The following is a 14,709-nucleotide window of genomic DNA, read 5'->3' as shown; positions in this document are numbered from 1 at the left end:
GCTCAAAGCTGGTCAGCTCTGGGGTCAGACTGGATTGCTCAGGGCTTGACTTGGGTGGATCTGGAAAACCTCCATCCACAAACCGCTGTGCCATCTCCAACCTCCCTGGGCAGCCTGTAGCACAGCTGGACTGTCCTCAGTCACCCAGCATCACCCAGCGCAGGGACAGGGTCCTCTGCATGCTGGGGTCCCAGGGAGGGCTTGGTAGAGCCCGAGCAGCTGAGCTGCCTTGAAGTGCTGGTTTTCAGCCTTGGAGACCTCCCAGGGGGGCAGGCGTCCCATCGGTGTCCGATTCTTGTCACTATGGTGTGGTGGTTTCGACTGTGTGCCGTGAGCATTGCAAACGGTGAGCAAAAATCAGCTTCCTGTTTGGAGGTGCCTAGCTTCCCCTCAAATGAGCAGCATCAGTAAGGATAAAATTAAAGCACAATGGCAGAAACTGAAGGTCAGCTCGCAAGCCAGAAACTGCGCAAGGAAAAACAAGGCTGACAGGAGGAACTGCTTATGAGGCTGCCTCTGCAGAAACAACCTTTGAGAAAATTTGGGGGGTGGCACGCAACAGAGTTTGTTGTTATATATTGTCATTGCTGTATCCCAGAGGAGGTGATGTAACTGGAAGTATGACAAAAACTTTAATGAGGGCATGTAAAAAAAATTGGGAATATAATTTCAGCAAGACAAATCAGAATACTGAAGGAGGGAGGGTTGTGACTTCCTCTTTTTATCGAGTCCATAAGAAAAAGGAAGATCCATCACAAACCCAAAGGGCATTAGATCTCAAAAGAAGTTTTGAGGAAAACTTTTTTTCTCAGCTGCACCCAGAGGAGCTGCAAGACAGCTGGGATCAGGGTTGGGACTCAAACCCATCCCAGCTCGCCCCAGGTACAGTTCTACTTATTTCTAAAGACCCAAAATGAGATTCAACAGTGTGGGGTTATATTGAGAAAACACACAAATAAAAAATAAGGAGCCTAAAAAGAATGAGAAATATATGTATTTATGCGGTCCAGCAGCACATGAGATGAGCGGTTCTCTTTACTTTTTTAATACCCAAGCCTTGTCAAAAAATTTGGTCTTGATCCAGTGTGGAGGTAAGCAAATAACTGAGATTGCAACACAGAGGAAATTGCAAATTATTTTGGGAAGGGGAAGAACAACAGAGATTTAGAAAATGAACTTCAGCACCAGCACTAATAATAAACCATGACGATTTATCACAGTCCTGCTTGGGAAGGGGGGGCCAGCAGCGAGGACAAAAACCAAGCTAGAAGCGAGATAGTTTGGTAAATGGAAAGGCTGAGGCATCCTGATGAGGGCCCAAGTGTGGGAAGTTATCTAAAAATAAACAAACAAATAAACCCCCAAAGCCCTGAAGATTTCAGCACCATCTGGAGACTCTGGGAAAAAAGAAACAGCTTGCTGCTGTAGGAGGTATTAAAGAACAGGGTTTATATATACATGTATAGATGTATAAAGATGTATATCAAAGCAATGCACATCACAAACAGAGGTGAGTCCAAAGCTCAGAAGTCAAATCCAATCGGAGATGTCTGAAGTTACAGTTTATTTGGATGGAGGCTGAGTTTGGGACATTTTGCTCCAGTTTACTGCAAAAAGCTGCTCCCCCCAAGTCTTGCATCACCCGTGTCCCATGCCCTGGCGTGGTCATTACATTGGGCAAGTTTGATGGGAGGAAAGGGGGCAAAAAAAGAGGTATTTATCCCACCGGGACATTATAAGGTGATGTGCTGTGGATGGAGGATCTTTTGGACCAGACCCCAGAAAAATTGTGCCCGCAAATCCCGGAGCAGCCACCATCTGAGAAGGGTACAGAAAATCCAACAGAAAACCGCCAGAGCTGGATAGGTGTCGAAAAACCCAATAAGGTTTGCATATATTGGCAGAAAAATGATCCTATGAAAAAAAAAAAAAAAGAAAAAGAAAAAGATGGTTTTGCCAGTTTGCTGGGCTGAGGTGCCAAGTGCTGAGAGAGGCAACGTTCAGCCAGAGCCCAGCTCCGTGTCCCAGAAACACCAAGTGTCAGAATTTGTCTCTGAGATTAAAAAAAAAAAAAAAACAAACCCAACAAAAAAAACCATGCAGGGCCTTATTATTATGAGTTTGTTTCAAGGTGGACTTAAGGACTCCTGAGTCTTCAGGAGAAGAACCACATCCCATCCCAAAATGATGGGAGCATGTACGAGCCATGACCAGGTCCCTTCTCCGAAGTTCATCCCCCTAAAGTGAGGCTTACTTCGACGTGTGGAGGGGTTTTGGTTTAGCTGTTGCTTCCACAGAAGGTTGAACCAGTGAAGTGCAGCTGAATTGCTAGGCAATTAAATTAAATTAAAAAGTTAAGCTCTCATTATCTGAAACTGAGCACTGGAAATTAATACACACTTATGGCCTTAATCTCTTTTCCTCAGATCTCTAGCTGCAAAAGGGAGCAGCATCACCCCTGTCTAATTTCCTCATCTAATTATATCGGATTACAGTGCTTACAGCTGGTTAGTGTTTGGGCATTGTTTTGATGTTCCGGCGGAGCGCCCCGAAGGCAGGACCCCTGTGTTCGGTGCCGCCTGTGGATGCTCTTTGGTTAATAACAGAGGGTAACGTGCCGATGAGAAGGGTAAGAGGGAAGCGTTCAGAGCCAAGTTGGACGGGGCTTGGAGCAGCCTGGTCTGGTGGGAGGTGTCCCTGCCCAGGGCAGGGGGGGTGGACTAGAGGGTCTTCAAGGTCCCTTCCAACCCAAACCATTCTGTGATTCTATGATTTGACTATTGAGTAACTCCCCATTTACTGAAAGGGAAAAACCAGTATTGGAACCTATGCTAACAGACTGTTTTAACACACGCACAAGAAGGTCAAGACCAGGATGACAAGAAGATCAAGCCCAGGATTCACAGGCAGCCTGAACGCTGTGATCTCCTGGTGCCAGATTTGCAATCCTAAAACTCCCTATAACAGCCCCACATTCCCTCTTGTGCTGTGCTACCAACCCCGAGGTGGGCCTCTCCTGAGATGTCACTGCGCTTACAGCCACCACAGCTGATGGCCAGCAAATGTGGTAAGCCCCACCTCCACCACCAGTACCTTTGAGGGGTCACACCACACACCCCCTCCTCTGCTTCTGTGCCTTTGGGGAGAATTGCCCCCCCAAATCAGCATTTGCAAACATACAACTGCAATCAAGGGGTTTTTTCCAGGTGGGAAATGCCGAGCATGCCTAGGGATGGCAGAATTATCAGCCCTGCAGAAGGGCGGCCCAGCTGTGCATGTGTTCTGCTTTCCTGGGAAGCAGAGCTGGCCACGGAGCACCCCGGCCCCGGTAAACCCTGGCGTGCTCCCAGCTGCCAGCATCCACCGCATTTACCGCATGAAGCCAGAGAAACCTTTCCTCTAGGATGGAGCGTTGCTTCCCCCCATCAGGGCTGGCAAAAAAAAAAGTCTGACTCAGCGAAAGGTTCGTATTTTACTGCAGATGTCAGTCTCAGGGGGAAAAAACCTAGTGCTTCTAATCACATCGTATAAGCGTTAGGGAAGAAAACATGATTTTAATGGAAAGTTGGGACATTTTGCAGTTCATTTTTTCACACTGAGCCAGGTTTTCATCTCTGAGAAACTCCCCTGCTTGTGCACATCATGCTCGCAGCTAGCAGCCTCCTGGCAAAGCCTCCTGCCGTGGCTGGTGGCTCTGCCACCTCTCCTCCGTCCCACGCCACCCTGGTGGGGGGCCGGGCACCCCCTTTCCCTGCTTTTGCTGTTGGAGCGAGCGCTGCAGCTCATCTGGTGGTGGGGCTATATTTAGCTGCCGTGTGGTGGCATTTCCAGCTTTCTATTTTTGTAAATGCCATTTCCCAGGAAAAAGGCTGAGCCGCCTCTGATCCGTGTGAGTGCCAGGAGGCAGGAGCTGCATTTTTGCTGCGCGTGTGGATGACTGCACCCATGCCGGTGCTGGTCCAGCCAGCGCCCGCAGCTCTGCCAGCAGGATGCTGATGCACAGCCCGTTCCCTTTCCCTTATTGCAGGGCATCCCACAGCTATTCCCCCTTCCCCCATAGCACATGGAAAGGTTTTCCTCCTCCTTGCCTACATCCCCCCATTGCAATCACTCATGGAAAGGTTTTCCCCCTCTTGGGCATCCTCCCCGACGCCATCCTTGCTCTGGCCGCCCAGCCTGTCACCACCTGCATGGGCCAGGGCACTACAGGGCTCGAGGCTGGGTCACACTCCATTGCAGCAGCTGCTTTCTGCACACACGGGGTGAACAGAGGTAGCGCATAAACACGGCACTAGTATATAAAAAGCACAATAAGGTGATGGGGAAACTTGCAGCAAATAAATCCAGCATGAGAATATCTGTACAAAAATCATTCCTATGGCTGTTCCAGTTTTTTCTGGGTGGGCCGAACATTTTAGGCTGCACAGAGTTATTTCTTAGACATCTTAAGAACTATCCACTGGTATCAGTGTCCCCTGGAAAGACGACTGGTTACCATGGCCCTGGGACCACTGGCACGAGATCAAGAGGGAACGGGACAATTTCCCCCAGGGAAGTACAGAGGCACCTGCCTCCCTCCAGGACCTTCCCACCTCACAGCCAAGGCAGTTCTGCAGTTTCTCCCCAGGTAGTAACGCCAGCGACAGACTTTTACCATGTTTTTTTTAGCGTAAAGAACCCTTTATGACCATGCGATGTGTCAACCTAATACAGCCCGGAAAGGCAGAGCACCGCAACACGCTCGGCTGGCCTTTCAGGCTGTAAGAAGTACCTAAATCTCCCTTTCTCTCCATGCCTTTCATGCAAAGCCTTTCAAAGGCTTTGCTAAAAGAGGTATTGGGGAATGCCCTGGCAGACCCAGACCCTGTGGGGCTCCCACAAGCAGCTGTAGCAAATAAAGCCAAGAGTGGAAAAGGAAAAAAGCTATGTTCAAAACACAAAAACACTTCTGGGGGTTTCTTGCAGGGTTTCTCTCTCGTGCAGCATCTCCTTGGCCAAAAACACTTCTGGGGTCCACGTAGTCCTTGCAGGGTTTCTCTCTAGTGCAGTATCTCCCTGGCCTGAGAATAACCTCACACTTTTTTGAACTTGCCACCAACAGGCTCTGGCCAGATCACTAGAGTATCCAGGAGAGCTTCTCATTAGTAGTTTATGCTTAAGGTAAACCTGGTTTTCCCTTTCTCAGTGTTCAACAGGCACCAGCTACCTGAAAGAGCACCTCAGGGCTGAACTTGGTCTTCCAGACTGGGACAGCTTTCCCCCACAGTCAGAAGTATTCCTAAATATTACTAAATGCTAGCTATGCCAGGGTAAGTGATGGAACTGACAAAAGAGATTGAGATTTTTGGAGCGATGCTCAGGGACTTGGGTTGGCCAAGCAGGAGCTGCAGTTGCACAAAAATAAGCCATCCAAACACTTTGGGTCACACACCCCCACCCCTTGCCATCCAAACACTTTGGGTCACACCCCCCCACCCCTTGCCATCCAAACATTTTGTTTTTTTCTGAATATCAGAAGAGAATGCATGCCAGTGAGCACTGACCTCAGACTGCAAGTGAAAAGAACATCACCGCATATCAGTGTGGGGACAGAATTTAGCGTTTTGTGGGGTTTGTTTGCCACAAGGTAAGGTTTGTTTGTTTGAGGTTTGTTTGAGGCAAGAAAATTCCATGCAGGGCAGATTTCACTCGCTGCCTCTGTGTATTTTGAAGCCAAACTGCTGGCCCATGGCGGGTAAATCAACCCATACGACTGAGTGACTCACCCAAAATATGAGAACAGTGGTGCCGTCAGGCTGGGGCACAAGAACCGGAGGGACCTGAAGGTAAAAATACAGCTCCGAGATTACCCCAAGCCCTCCCGGACTGCTGGGGCCAGCGGACACAAACCAGCTACCGCCTGACGCGCCGTTAACCAAGCCGACGGGGAGAAGGAACCAAGCTGAATTCAGGCACACCGCTCTATTTTTAAAAGCTAATTCACTCTGCGTAACTTGCAGCGTAAATTCATCCACACAGAAAGCACACTGGTGCCTCTGAAGATGATATATTTAACCCAGCACTGTCTTGAAGCCGTATGTAGTTCTTACACCGTTTTCACACAAGAACACGCTCGTGAGGGCCGGCAGTTCGCTCAGGATGCTATTCTCTTTCTGCCCTGACTGGTCCCTAAGTGGATCACCAGCTTCCAGTGGTTCATTGATGGTTTGCAATGGTTTCAGAGGCTGCACATTCCCTCTTGTAATCTTGTAATCAGGCTTACCTGAAGCAAAAGACAGAGGTGGGGAGGAGCAAGCAAATTCTGCCCTGAGTTTTTCTTTCTTCTTTGCAATAAACCCTAAATTCTGCCCCGAAACTGACATGTTATGATATCCTTTCCAATTCCACTCTGAGATCAGTGCTCTGTGGTATCCGTACTCTTGAAGTATTCTAATTTCCATCACTTATTTGTTTCAATGCCTTTTTCCTTCCTAAATTATCCTCTGGGTTCACGACCGTTTCTGTTGTCTCCTGTACACAGACCGACCAAAGGGCGAACATCCCCTGGGTCCAGTGTTTTCCAGTATCCCCAGGACCAGCTTGCATGTGCAGGCAGCCAGTTCCCTCATCCAGTGTAGCTGCATTTGGGACTTCTGCACTCAGGCTCCGGGCCGCTTTCCCGTCTGGGATCTTAAGCAAACCATGCAGAGCCTGCAGATACCACCTGGTATCTTAACGGTTAAAGATGTCCACAAAGCCTGATGTTTCAGCTGCAAAGCAGCTAAAATATTCATTTAGGAACTTAAAATAGACTGTATGCACTCCTGAGTGCATAAAGGTGGAATGCGTCCTGTTCTGCAATGTGTATTTACAGCCCAGAGCTTTGCACCCAGTACCACGCTCCTGCATCTCTTCCCCAGGGAACTAGCAGGTCGTGCCAGCTGGAGAAGCCCCATCGATACCCTCATTTCTTCCCGATGCTGGGATTTTGTGCCAAAAGGTCTGTCATCGTGCCTGGGAGCCGACACAGTGGGCTGACAGCAGTGGACTGTTCCAGTATGGGGACAGACCAGATACAAGTGTCTATGGGGATACAAGGTCTAAGCAGGTACCTTAGTCTCTGCCTGTAATAGAAAATTGAACTCACAGAGACCCAATAAATTATTGTCAAGTTTCCTGGCCCCCATACCCCCCCCAAGCCTACTCTTCCATCCCTCCATCACTCACAAGCATCTGAGCAGAAAGAAGCCATGCTCTATTAAGCCCGGTGAGCAAAACATGGAAAAGCCAGAAACCACTTCAGTGTTTAACACCGGCGAGTCCATTGCACCTTCGCCTGCCCAGATGAATTTCTTTCACCCGCTCTACTCCTTTTCCACAGGCAATGTTTCTTCTGATGTTATTCCAGGACTGATATCAGCCTCCTTTGATGCACTGAAATCCCCCAAAGAACAATACTCAACTTTAACATACAACCCTAATCTGCATGTATGTATTCCTTCTCTCTGCCTCCAAGGAATAGCTTCCTATGATCTTCCAATGTTTATTTAGGTCATTTTTGTCTCCATCCAATTTTTCCTTTGGAGAAGAAAGCCTGCATATGTTTCTTCAGATGTCACTCTCCCTCCCGTACAGTCACAGTAAATACGCAGCTATGAAGTCTTTCCTCCGTGTAAACATTGAAGTAGAGAGAAAGTATCCCAGTTATCTCCAAGATTTACCCTTGGGGTAACCGCTCCCCTTGAAGTATGTATTAGCTTTAGCATTCACTTCAATTAGCAGCATTAACCCAACACCAAGACAATTTCCAAAGCCTCCACCCAAGTTTCTGCTACCAGGGTTTGCTTCTCCCAGAGCCTCTAAAGACATATTCTGCACGTTTCAGGCGAGTACAGCAACTCGCTGTATTCATAGGAACTTAAAAGACACTTTTGATAGATCTGATTTCAGATCAATTCAGATATGAACCTGCTCACAAGCAAGAGCTGGCACTGGACCTATCAGATGGCAAGCAAAGGATGTATAGATCTTAGGCCTATACATTTCCAAGTCACTCCTAGCTAAGGCATGTTTCCTTGTGAGCTGCAAAGTGGGAGAATAAGATCTTTGCTCCAAAGACGCGCCTGGCAGCAGCCCTGCCCTGCTGCTCCCTGGGTGAGGTCCCCTTGCCTCGGCTACCAGCTGCTCTGCTACAACCCGCCACTACAAGACTGCGAAGGAGGAAAGCCAGGCTGTATTTTTGCCTAATAACCGGACAGTGAAAGTTATTCTGAGACTGCCAAGTCACTGCTAGAGAGCCTGCTGAATTTCCGACCGTTTCCACAATTTGCCATGGCCCAGGTATCGCTTGCACGCACATAACCAGGTTGTTCCTCAGGACAACAGCTTCCAGCAACACCCAGCTCAGAAGGAGGAGGGCTAGCTCTCTGCTTTTCCGGCTCCCGAAGCTGGAGAGACTGGAGTGAAATGGGACTTGAGCCAGCTGTTCCCACGTGGGATGAAGAGGACAAATAAGCATCCTTATGGTTCAGCTCGCAGGCTTTGGGAGATGCTAAATTTCTGCCCAGGGTTGCTGGTCTTTTGTAGGCAGTAATCTGCTGACATGGCAACTGGATCCACTTGGGTGGATCCTCGGCTAAGCACAAATTTCCATGGCGGGAGTCAGCGTGGGCAAAAAAAAAAATAAAAGGCCCTTCGTGCCAGCGGAGCCAGGTGCCAAATTCTGCTTGCTGTAATCTCTCGGTGAAACCACTTATCTGAGAAGGCAGGAGGAAGCTGGCTCCAGTTCTTTGCATAATTAAAGGCCTGGTGCTCTGGGCACGTATCTTTGGAGCAAAGATCTTATTCTCCCACTTTGCAGCTCACAAGGAAACATGACTTAGCTAGGAGTGACTTGGAAATGTATAGGCCTAAGATCTATACATCCTTTGCTTGCCATCTGATAGGTCCAGTGCCAGCTCCAAGCCAGGTGTGTTTCGGTATTTGCATCCACACTGCTGGGAGCAGAGCTGATGTTTCAGCCACGGGTATGAGAGCCTGTGAGATGAGCATTTACATCTCATCACAGATCTAAAAGCTGCTCTAAGTTTTAGGAATAAATAGTCCTATATTCGGCTATATGTATCAATCTCTCTATATATATGTATCTGTGTGTGGGTGTGCATAAAACCACACAGGTATAGATGAGAGAGGGGGTTATTTATATCAAAAGCAGACTTTTAATAAGCAAAAAAAGTGTATACCTGAGTATCTGGGGATGCTTTGCTATGGCCGCTCAGCAGCTTGCCCACTGAAATTCATTTCTGGCTGACAGATTTTACTGTAAATGTTCATTTTTTCACCCAGAGAAAAGTATTTATTTAACCAAGCCCCTGGGAAAGAATACAAGTTGGATTGTCCTACTTACATGAAACAATTTGTTTCTGAAGGGGTTTTTTTATTCCTCAAGTGGACATAGGTGGCCAGGTTTAATAACCTTCTTCTTAACCTCCATTTGTAACCTGTCTTAGTAAGGTGAGAAAAGGTCTTTATACTGTCCCTTGGAGAGCAAGGAAAATTCTTGAAGGAAAAAAACCATCACTGTTATAGCTCTGCTCTCTGCTTCAGCAGCTTCACAACATGGACTCTTGGCTTGTTTCTCACTGTTCTACTATTCATGCTTCCTGGTTTTTGCATGGCTGCTCCCCCTGTGGGGGATATTCCTGCACTTTTTACCCAATTCCCTTAATTTTTTGCCCAGAAGCTTTGAAAAGAGTAACTTACTATGATGCCTGTGTAGGGACAGGTTGCATTTCCATAAGGCTGGTATGAGAAAGGCAGGAGATATAACCAAATATAGCTCCCCAAATTTTATAACTATTTACCATTATTTTCTCTCTTTATAAATAGAAAGAGACTGAAACCCGCTGAGCTGAAGACCAACATCTCCATGGTTCCTCTGTGTGGTCCTGTTACTAAAAACATTAAAGCTTGCGCTATTTTAATGTCCTCAAAATGCTGAGCTAGCTGTGAATTCGCTGGATGGCTATCAAAAGTAGCAGATCTGGATGTTCTTTGGCTCTGTCTTGTTGGAGCGGGGTGAGGGTCTGACCAAGCTGAGCCAGAGCTGCAGATGGGAGATGGGACTAAGGCTTCGATCCATTCGCATCGCTCTGAGCTCCACGAGGAGTTCCCCGGGAGATGGGTTTGTACGGCTCTGAAAAGACAGGTTTCCTAACCTGCTCTCCAGCTCACGACGGCGAGCGCTTACACTTCTGCATACGATGCTGATGAACAGCCCTTGTACGCTCACTCAAGCAGACAAGTTATTTTTGCATGAGTAACCCTGAAACTCTTGATGGGATTGAAAGTCTGGCAATAAGAAGATTGTGCTTTGCATCCAAATGGAGTTATAATTTTACTGCTGAGTAGTTTATATTCAGGCACTGCTGCTTAAGGCTGTAGCTATAGGAATCCATGGTGTTAAGAAAGCGGAAAATTAACAAACAACTCATAATGTCAATTCTGTCTAGAAAAATGACTATTAGTGTCAGTGCTGGAGCAAGCCTGCTTGTTCAAGTGGGCTGAAATGCACCTTCCACGATGTTCGATCCCAGCTGAGGAGCTGTGGGTAGCAGTATTGAGAAGCATTATCACAGGCAAGTGTTAGACATCACCTGGATGACTTTGTCTTTACAAAACGGCATTGGTTTACGTGTGCCAGTGGGGGGGGGGGGGGAGGACAAGAGGCCTTGACAGAAGAATCAAATGCAACCATTTCACATGGCACTTCCATCCTGATGGCTGCCAGTGCACAGATGTACCCTGGCATCACACGTACAGAGCTGGGTATCGGAAATGTCCCAAGCACCCTGCAGCAAATTACTTGTGTCGTAGCTCACGAGCCTGCAAACACACATCAGGTCGCAGCAGAAACATGAGACAAAGTGACGGTCAGCGGAGAGATTATGTAAACAAACATGAATGCACTTATGGCCTTGTGCTCCCAATCTCTATTCATAGGTCTGTGGGTCCTGACCTCTTGCTGACCTTACACCAAATTACTGTGGGTGAGGATCTGAGCTTCATTTGCTTGGGGTACTTTGTGGAGGATGGACAGCATGCCCCTGGTATTAGCGGGGTGTAAGCTGCTGCAAATGAACCGATTTAGTCCACTTGTCAACAGGGAATGGCCAGCAAACACGGAGGTGGCACCTCAACTGACAATCAATCTCATTTTAGACAAAATCCCAACTGGTGGCTCGTCTTTGGACTCTGTAGGTGGGTTTGGGTCTTCAACTGCATTTAAAGTTGTGTTTATCAATACAAGTTGATTGGCAATGAACTAATTCAAGTATCAGCATGACTAATCTAATCAATACACCAGCTTAGGGTGGGGAAACCTCTATCTGATGAACCATCGGCAGATGTAGGTCATGCTGGTCCTTCCCTCACTCCCCCACTGCTCAGTTGTGCTGATAAAACCCTTCAGACAAACACTGTCTGGCAGCCTGCAGGCTTCCTTGTTTGACCACCTGCACAGAGGGAACGGGACAAGGTCCTGACACTTTGTTTGCGACCCCTTGAGTATAAATCTTGGGCAATGCTGGTCTGCAAACCAGGGGCCGGGCTAGGAAAGACAGCATCTCACCGAAGGTGAAGCTCAGCTGATGTGCCATTACTTGGTTGGCATGCTGAGATGCTATGGACCAAATCTCCACACTGCCTTTTGCAGGGACTAAACGTGAATGCTTGCAGCCTTACTCTTCCTATTGACATACATCTCTTAGGTGCTCAACCAAAGTCCTAATCCCAGCCTGTCTGAACAGAAGAAATAGCAATCCCAGCTGAAGAGCATATATAAATGCAAAAGAGTAAAAGAAGACAGCCCTGGCCAGCGAGAGGCTGCTGGCACTGAAACCATTGCAGCCAACATTGTGGAAGGGCCAATAGCAAGAAAGACCTCACGGATTGTGCCACCCTCTTGAAGCCTCACGCAGGGGGGAAGGAAAGAGGTTCAGCACGGAGACCAGGTTACAGCCAAACAGGCCAGGTCAGCCAGGCAGGTTTGCACAGCTGTGCAACACAGGAATTCCTTGATGTTCCTAATGAATATATTGTTTCCCATACTCCATATTATTCCCCTTAAATCTGGCTGCCTCTGCAGTGCCTTGCAAGGTTTGACCCCAAACCCCATAAAAACAGCAGGTCTGGGAGACACCTCCAACGCACACAGTGGATCTGCTCAGATGTTACTATAAATCCACCGCACTGCCACTGGGCGTGACTGTTTCCCAAGACTAAGTTTTCACATGTCAAAATCGATGCTCTCAACATGGATACCTAAACCCAATTTTTTTAGGGTTCATCCGAGACAAATATAAGAAAAATCTAATAGCGTAACAAGCTGGCTCCTGTTGACTTCAGAGGGAGCATGGATGCAATCCAACGGTATTTCAAGCCCACAGAGCACCCTCCCTCTGACCCCAACAGCCTCTGCATCCTTTGCCGACTAATGCACTGTACTGCATTATGAGTTATTCATGTCTTCATGGTTGGGAATGTGTGAGCCCTAGAGCACTTCCAAGCTGCTTATCTCCAGCTGTACAGCTTGTGGGCTGCCAGGTCATGAGCAGAAACCCAGCAGAGATGGCAATCCTGGGATAAGAGCTCAAACCGATACGTGCCTGTCTCAGCTCCGGGATGCCAATAGTGGCTGTTGGTCCTTCGGCAGAAAGAAGCAGCAGAAAGCGTGCGGCCTCCAACAGGCCCTTGCAGCCATCAGGATGGAAATGGCTCCAAAAGGGGATACTTAGCAGATGAAAGATGTTTGTTTTCAACGTCATCTATCTTGGATATGTTAATCCACTTTGTCATCCCTCAGACTTGGAAGTGACTGTGTAATAAGGCCTGACAGGGAAACTGTCAGAAAAATGGGCAAACAGACCACTGCTGTCAAACAGTTGACTTCTGAGTCCCTCTAGGTCCCTGTTAATTCATTATTATGCACTTCTGCCATCAGTCCTTTGATCCAAAGAACGGATGACATGAGCATACACCACGTGAGCAGGTTTTAGTTCAGTCTAGCCCAGCCATCCTCTGTCAGCTCACAAATCACACATGGAATATGTGCACATCCTCCTGCAGAAGTCTGGTTACAGTTGTGACCATGTGTAGGTAGCAGATGCAAACTATTGTGCATGGGAGCACAGACTCCCTGGAGGCAGCAGGACAAACTGGTTTTGCTCCAAGAACATGGACGAGAGCCCTAGCAGGTTTTCAGGTCTTAAACGCTTCATTTGCTGGTACTGAATTACAGAAAGGTCCACAAACTACATGCAACCAACGACAAAGGTTTTGTCTACCCACTGCACAGTTAATTCTACCCACGAGCAAGCTGAAGTTGGCCTGACGAGCCTGTCCCCAGGGTTATTTCATCACCACTTGACCTTTCAGTTTAGCAAGGTGCTTACCTTGCCTCAAGCTTCTGAGGGTTTTCGTAAGAACCTTCTTCTTGGTCTTTACTGACCAAAAAAAAAGACACATCCCCAAAGCCCTCCACAAAAGGCAGAGCAATGCTCGCTTTGATCTGCCTCTCAGATGTCCCTGTTCGTTGCAGGACAGAGATTATGTGGTACCCATTCCCAGCTTGGACCAAATTTAGTCAGCCTCTGTCATCTAAGAAATTCATGGGTGAAGCTAGGAGCTGATATAGCGTGAATCAAGTTGTTTTAAAAAATACCTCTTATAATAAAGATGCAAATGTAAGGTTTTCCTTATTCCATTTCCCTGTCAAGGCAGTAGAGTACAATCACCACTTGTTTTTGTTTTTTTTTCTCTAGTGGACTTTTCAGTAGGAACTCTGACACTCCAGAGCAAGCTACAGTGAAAAAAAAAATGATATCTTACATCTGACAACAAAGAGATTTAATTTTACATTAGAGACTGATGCACAACTATGTGTTAGAGAAAGCAGTCACCACTGATTCACCCTCCCTTCGGGATGCTGTTGCCACTGTAGCAAAGTCGAAGCCTGGAGCAGGCCCAAACTATTTCAGACATGGGAGGACATCGCTGCCACGCTGCTGGTAGCATGAGTTCGAAGGAGCTTCTCTCTGCAAGTTCAAAACACAACAGAGAGGTAAGTGTAATGAGCCCTGTAAAAGCTTTGTAGCATCACTGAGGGCTCCTGCATACACTACACCAGCTGTGCAGAAACACCTCCGTGAGAAGGGTGCGTTTTTACTTTGATTTTGTTTTGGTTTATATAGCATTTTAGTACTCTGTCTGCCTGCTGTAAAGTCTGAGCCAAGTATTCCTGCGGGCTCAGTAACTCCACCTGCAGAGAAAGAAATGTCCCGAACAGCTTCTGAATAGGACTTGAGAGATTCCCAATTCATGAACAAACAAGGAAAAGTAAAACAAGCTTACAAAACCCCACTGCTTATATGAAACTGTAATGTTTCTATGATTGAAATCCTCTTTTTATGGCCTTGAATGGCCTAATGGGGGCATTATCTTATTAGCTCTGGTGACAGGGGATGCACAGGACACCTTACAGGTGACTTTGTTTTCAGGTCTTTCGGATGCAGATGTCGGCAATGCAGGGATTTGGGGCCAGTCTGGCCTTGGAAGAAATCCTGTGTTCTTCATCACAGTAATTTATCACTCCAGAAGATACATTTGGAGAGCCTTAAAAATTTGGAAGGTCAGACTTTGCCCCACTGAGGATATGCAAAAGATGGAAATCCA

The sequence above is a fragment of the Falco naumanni genome, chromosome 11 (assembly GCF_017639655.2).
Source record: "Falco naumanni isolate bFalNau1 chromosome 11, bFalNau1.pat, whole genome shotgun sequence".
Taxonomy (NCBI): domain Eukaryota; kingdom Metazoa; phylum Chordata; class Aves; order Falconiformes; family Falconidae; genus Falco; species Falco naumanni.
Note: the sequence above shows the minus strand (reverse complement) of the source record.